Source organism: Oxyura jamaicensis, chromosome 2 (assembly GCF_011077185.1).
Source record: "Oxyura jamaicensis isolate SHBP4307 breed ruddy duck chromosome 2, BPBGC_Ojam_1.0, whole genome shotgun sequence".
NCBI classification, from domain to species: Eukaryota; Metazoa; Chordata; class Aves; order Anseriformes; family Anatidae; genus Oxyura; species Oxyura jamaicensis.
In genome coordinates this window covers 14,221,851-14,228,571 of record NC_048894.1, presented here as the reverse complement: position 1 = coordinate 14,228,571, position 6,721 = coordinate 14,221,851, and the positions used below count along the sequence as shown (strand labels likewise).

Sequence of the window (6,721 nt, the reverse complement as noted above, 5' to 3'; positions counted from 1 at the left end):
CCGTAATTCGGTGAAATCAACAACCCTGCACCTCACAGACACAGGTGCTTTTGCTGGGGTGTGTGCCTGGTGAAGGCACAAATTCAACTCAATTTAGGTTCAACTCAAATTTGAACTCAATTTAGGTTCAAAGACCCTCTGTGTCAATGCTTCCTCAGGCCACGGGCACTTACTGGGCACTGCCGACGGCAAAGCAGAGAGGCCAGGCACGGCACCTCCAGACAGACAGGGAAAACTCCCGTGCACGTTTCCAGCAGGCCTGCATGCAAATAAAGCAAACGGGAACTCGGCCAAGAGTTTTCAGTCGGGATGCATTTCGCCTTTTGTTTAGGTCTAATTGTGTTACTACGTTCCGATCGCTCCACAACGAGAAACTGAAGTGCAACATACGTCACCCTCACGTACCTGCTACCTGCTTAAAAATAAATCTACTACGTGCAGCAAAATAATTATAAAAATTATTTCTGATTTAACAAATACCTGGACCCAATTTGAGAAAATAACTAAAGCTACCTGTTGAAAACAATGTGACACTGCTACAACAAGCAAACTGGATGTGATTATCTTAAGAACAAAAGCACCGTATTGGCCTCTGTTTCTTTAAAATGACTTTTTCCTGATTTCAGAAATTGACTCATTTCCCTTTCACTAGCAGTATCAGTCTTCCTGACAAGTGCTGTGTACATCTGTGCTTGCGAGCTCTCGAGCATTCTTTTTTCTTTCTCCTTTTTGAGCTGTTCCACTGGGTTATGTAACTTCCCTCAAAGGCAGCTTGGTTTGCTGGATTTTTTTCATCTGTCTTCCAGTACCAGATTTGCTGAGCATTACAGTAAAATGACCTCAAAGAAACAAGGAAAATATATACTGTATATTAAAAAGGAAACAAAACAAAAAAGCACAAATGCTCTAACGTATCTTGCTGAATTTTTTAATACTTTTTTTGCTCCACTTTTTATTCTCTTACTGCTCACAAAACATTTCTGAGTGAGAACATCTGTGCTATACTCTGGATTTATGATAGAAGAATTCCACTTTATTTTCAATATACGTAAGCATCGATTCAGCATTGTTGCATGTTTTATCCATTCAATTTCTGTTGGGATGAAAAGGTTTGTTTTCCTTTGAAGAACCAGGAAATTGTTTTAAAGCTACATGAGCCATATTCTGTATAACTCATATCGCCAACGTTTCTCCCCCATTTACTCCACCTTATTTTACCAGATTAAATGCACCACGACCGAAAGATGTCATAGTCTGGTACAACTGAGAAAGTGTTACTTCCAATGGTGTTTTTATAACCCAGCTAAAACATCTGCAACCATTAGAACTGAAGCCGAAGTGCAAGAAACGATGAGAGTCAGATGGTTTTCCACTGGTCGAGGATATCGCCCGAGACAAGAAAGGCTGGCAGCTCCCTAAACCCCAAATTACAGACAGGAATCACTCACGTAACGTGCTGAGCGCTTTCACAGACTTCCACAACTTCTTCCACGGAGCCGCAGGCACCGGGCTCGGCAGCCCAAGAGCGCTTCTGCTCATAGTGAAATCACTCCCAAGGCTCTTCCACAAACGCGCGCTCTGCCATCAGTGAGCGATGCTTAAATATTGACAAACCACGTAACGCTGAACCTCAAACAATGACGCACCCCATCCAGCTACAGATACGTATTGCTCACATAAGCAAAACAAAGTAATACCACACATACCCTTCACTGAAAATACTTCCCAAGCTGAAGGACTTGCAAGCTGTCCGGCTTTCATGCCCAGCTTGCAGAGCAGCCTCCTGTCCCGGGGGCTCGGTATTTCTGCACAGCAAGGTCCAGGTGCAAGGGACCCCTGGGGCCACCAACACGCCTGCAGGCTCAGCACTACCTCTACCCTGCAGCTTCTCGTGTGACACAGGAACCCATTTCAGCACTTTTCCTTCTTAAACCAGCAGCTCTGCACTGCTGTCTGTAGCTTTCACCAAGCCGCAGCAGAGCGAGGTACAAGTCATCCGCGTTTCACCACCACTGCCTGGAGCACAACACCAGCAACGAGGCCGAGAGCTGGCTCCAGAAAATGCCCCGTGGGGAAGCAGGGCTCTCCTGGCTGAGCTCAGGTACAGCATTTCCGTGCTAGCCGGCACATACCACAGCAGGAGCAAAGACACTGCATCCCCACGTTGTCAGCTGGAAGTAAGTGGTCAGCTGAACAGCAGGGGCGAGAGGGTTTTTTCTGGTTTCTGGTTGAGTTGGGGCCATTTGGGTTGGAGAGGGTTCCTGCACATTCTGGAAATAGCCTGTAATACTTTCTTCCTATTTAAAACAGTCTCAAGAGTTAGAAAGGTATCACAAAGAAGTCAAATTGGAAAAAAAAAAAAATCTTTGCTAGACTACAGTACATTAGTACCCATAAGCATCTTCACTGTAACTGCAACGGAGTGTCCCTGGAGGAGCCAGCTGCGCCTGTGCCCAAAACCTAGTAGATGGTCTTAAGCAGGGAAAATGCTGAGATCAATACAAAGTACACATAAAATCAGTAAATTTTCATAGCGACCCACTCCTGTGTGCTCTCCACCATGCAATAGGACATAAAAACTATCCCTTACGACATGCTCACGAGCAAACATAAAATTGTTTGCTCCACAGAACATGAGAGTCATGAAAGTTGTCACTGCATCTGCAGGCTGCCTGCTGCTTGGCAGCTGGTTTTTAAGGAAATAATTGCTCTGAGAAGTCCCGTTCAGCTGGCACTGGAACAAAAAGAAAAATTAAAGAAAAGAAGAGAAGTGCATTGCACTTTCCATAAGACTGCAACCTTCCCCCTCACGCTTCCCTGCCAGTGAATTTCAGATCCACCAACGAGGTGGAGCTCTAAACTTTGGGTGGCATTTGACATTTGTTACCTTTACTTGCACGACCAACTTTTTTTTTGAGTTCCGGTCTCCTATCAGCAGCTGCCTTCAAATGCTATCAAGGAACAGATTACAATTACTTCTAACAAACATTAACGCACCGCGGTTTCTAAATTAACAATTCAAGCATTGTTCCCCACGGTATCGCAATCCCTCCAACATTTAATCTCCCACAACCTTTTGGTGAGGCTGAGGGGAAAGGACTCTCAAAAAAGATCTCCTAAAACATTTTTGGTTCATTTGGAGTTTTGGTTAATTTTCTTAGTTCTCCTAGAACACTGGTGTTACACACGGAGCCTACGGACCCTACCACAGGCTCGTGGTCTATGGACACTACCACAGGCTCATGATCCACAGCACATCGGACTGAACGATCCCTGCAGGAACCGAATGGGAGACTGAACAATTCCTGTAAATCCCCAAAAATAGGAAATCCCAATTCATATTCTTGTTTACTGTGCTCATTTATATCACACAAAGGTAAAAAATTGAAAACATTGTACCTGCCATTGTGTGTGCATGCCTATTTACATTTACAGAAAAAGTAGCAAAATGCTTATATCTGAAAAGCCCAAAACACAAAAAGATTATGGTGACACTAGAAAGTTACCATAAATAAATAATCAAAAAATAAAAAGAAAAATCAGAAGTATCTCTGACCGGAACCAGGTTAAACCAAAGCTACGGCATGTACAATTCTTTTTGATAAGAGGTCACTTGATGCATTCCAACCTTACATTATTTTTAGGGAAACTTTCCACCTTTTTACACTAGGTTATAGTCAATCATTTGCTACGTTTCACAAATGCCTACCTGTCTGCTCCCTCGTGGGGTAGCTGACAATTTCTTTCCATTAATGATAAGAAAATCAAGTGTGGCTGACATCCCTTTCCTCAAACCTCCTTCCTACCTTACTCCAGCAGCTTTCTGTCATCAAAAAAAAAAAAAAAACTGACGGAAAACCACGAGCAGAACTACGTAAACACACAAAATCTGCAAAGCCTCTGACCTCCCTGACGAGTGCAGTTTGGGAATTGCACCTAAAACTTCACAGGCCAGTCGCTGTCTGAACAAACCGTACTCGTTTAATGCTCGCTGCAGAAACTGTGCCAGAGGCTGCACCAGTCCAGCCCCACAAAACACCATTAGTATGCCACCATGCAAACAAGATTTCATGGAGTGTGATCAATTTTGGCCACATCCAGTTACTCTGGACAGCTGGACTTCTCAAACATCTCTTTTCATTTTCCTTCCCCACAAACACAGCTTGAAGAAAAATGGAGCACACTGCAGACACAAAGCTTCTTCTGCACTAAAAGCAAAGGATCAGAAAGATTTCCTGTACACGCTGCACGGATCAAGCCCCAAGCACAGCCCGCCATATTAAGTTATTCCGTGCTTAAAGATTTAGCACTGAGAGCTGCGTTAATCCATACTGATTTTTTCTGCTTTGAGATTTATGCATCCTAAGCAAAGCCAGCAGCACCCACAACAAACTGCAATGAATTGTGCACTGCCCATATGCTTTGCAACAAGAGAGGAGAACCTTACTATCACCTTCATTATTTTTGTCCGCATTCTTTCCGTTCTCAGCACGTCTACTTAACCTAAATGACACCAAGTCGAGAAAATTCAAACCGAGGTCAAAGCTTGAAGTTACTTGCTCCTGGCGGCCTGCAAGCACGAAGCCTTGCTGTCTCGCCACTGCTACCCAGGCAGGGCAGCTCACTGCTAACCGTAACCTGAAAACCACAGCAAAGCGCGAGGCAGGCTCAGAGCAGCTGGCACTTCAGCTCTCGTGTGCTTCAAGTGGTTCTCCTGCAGGAACTGCTGCATAAAGCAGGCACACTCTTTTTTTCGCAGGATGAGAAACGCTGTTTTTCCTGTCAGTATGAAAACCATAAACATAATTAAAGTATTCTGAATAATGTTCCACCAGATATGCTTTTTTCCCTAACAGCACAGTCGTGGTTAAGCAGAGCTCAGTGTCAGCTTGATGCCAGCTGCCAGATCCTGCATTCAGATGTGCCCACATACCCTTGCCCTGGCAGTGCAGGAATTATTTTGTTTCCTCTGTCTCTTTCTGAAGCAAAGATTTGCTCATTTGCAACACTAGCACAGACACAAACCATCCCAGTGCTACAAGCAGACAGCAATCTATGAAATTCTGCCACTGAAGCCATGTTACGGTACAGCGAGCACAGGAAACACCACGATGGGTTTGCTCACAAGGCACGGAGGAACCATCTCACTGCCACGCATCGCCACAGAAAAGCTTCAGAAGTTAAAGTAAGGTGTGACAGTGCCTATATACAGCACTCAGAGAAAAGCCCGTGGACTGTGCTTACTGCACTTTCAACCACAGTATTTCCATATAATAGAAGCAATCTCAGTAATTATGACTACCTCAAGTCCATACCGCTGGCGTACAGCATAACCGCCATATAAATACTAATAAACAAAAAAAACGTGTCATTTGAAACCCGGGATCGAGAGCTCTGGGGACTGGGGACCAATGGGCAGGCCAAGTCTGTCCGCACATCTGCAAACAGCCTTTTTAGCATATACACCAGCACATCTGAAGAGGAGTTACATCACGTTTTTGTTTTTCCACAGGTGGGCCATCTCCCTCCAGGCCAAGCGATGCCACCTGCAACCAGAGCCCTTTCCCGGTGACCAGCACACCTTCCCTGTGCTGCAGTCGCCCCGAGCCTCCACATCGCCGTCCCCTAACCCAGTTCAACAGCTGGAAACAGGAACAAAGGTCAGTGGCACCCGAGCTACCTCCCCACGGGACACAGGTTTGGAACACGAGACAGCAAAATAACAAATTTTTATCAGTGTCGTAACACTGAAGAACGAATTCTGCAAACGCTCCTCATCTGAACGCCCCGATGAAGCACCCAGCACTCCCCCCAGGGACACGTCTGGCTGCCCACAGTTACCTGAAGCTTTTTCGCCCACCACCTCACCCGCAGGTTGCTGTGCTCCCCCCTGAAGCGTGCAGGTAGCAGCTGGTGTGCGGCCATTCCCCAGCAAGTCATTTTATTCCTCTTCCAGCCTGAGATACAACTGTTGCAAGAGGTGTAATAAAAGTGTATCGAGAACATTTCCTGGTTTTTCCCTCCAAAACCATGATCTTGGGGAATAAAGCAGGGAGGTGATGGGAACGTCGGTTACTTTTCTCCCCGCAGCACCCAGGGCTCTAAGGAAACTAATCTCAAAAAGTTTCCTGGGACCCCCCTCAGACCAGTCAGCACTATTCATAAAACTCCTCCAGCATCGAGGCACGGTTCCAGGGAGCCTCCAAGCCGGCATTTGCCAAAACAAAACGTCCAGATTGAGTGAAGACCACCGGAAAGGCTGAGGAAGAGAAGCTTAATCCCCCACTTGAATAAGCCAGGTGGAAAAAAGGGGAAGAGAGCTTGCTTAAGTTTCCCGTCCCAACAAACCGGCTGATTGAGAAGTTTGCAACAACAACGTGCAAGAAAAAGAAGAGGGATTTTAAAAAGGGGGATAAAAGCCCCAACAGATCTCCTGCTGAAGGCATGCCGAGCGTGCTCGCACCGCCGGAGATTTCAACATGGGGCTGAGGGAGGCCGGCACAAGCGGGAGCCGGGACCGGCCCCTCGGCAGGCCGGGGCCTCCCGCACCCGCGGAGCCGCTCCGGCCGCCCCGGGCCCCTCAGGGGGCTGCCCCCGGCCACCTCCGCGCCGCCGTCCCCGCGGGGCCTGGAGGGCCGGGAAGCCTGGGGCTGGATTTCCAGCGGCCCCCGCGCCCGGCCCGCAGCCGGCCGGCCGCGCTCGGCGCCTCGGCCCCGGGGGC

At 47.1% G+C, this 6,721-nt stretch overlaps 1 protein-coding gene across 29 annotated transcripts in view; it reads right to left on the bottom strand.

The window, feature by feature from the left end:
- Window positions 1–6,721, bottom strand: part of PARD3 (par-3 family cell polarity regulator) — a 444,355-nt gene that overhangs the window by 436,651 nt on the left and 983 nt on the right. The gene's annotated exons all lie outside the window — the stretch shown is intronic.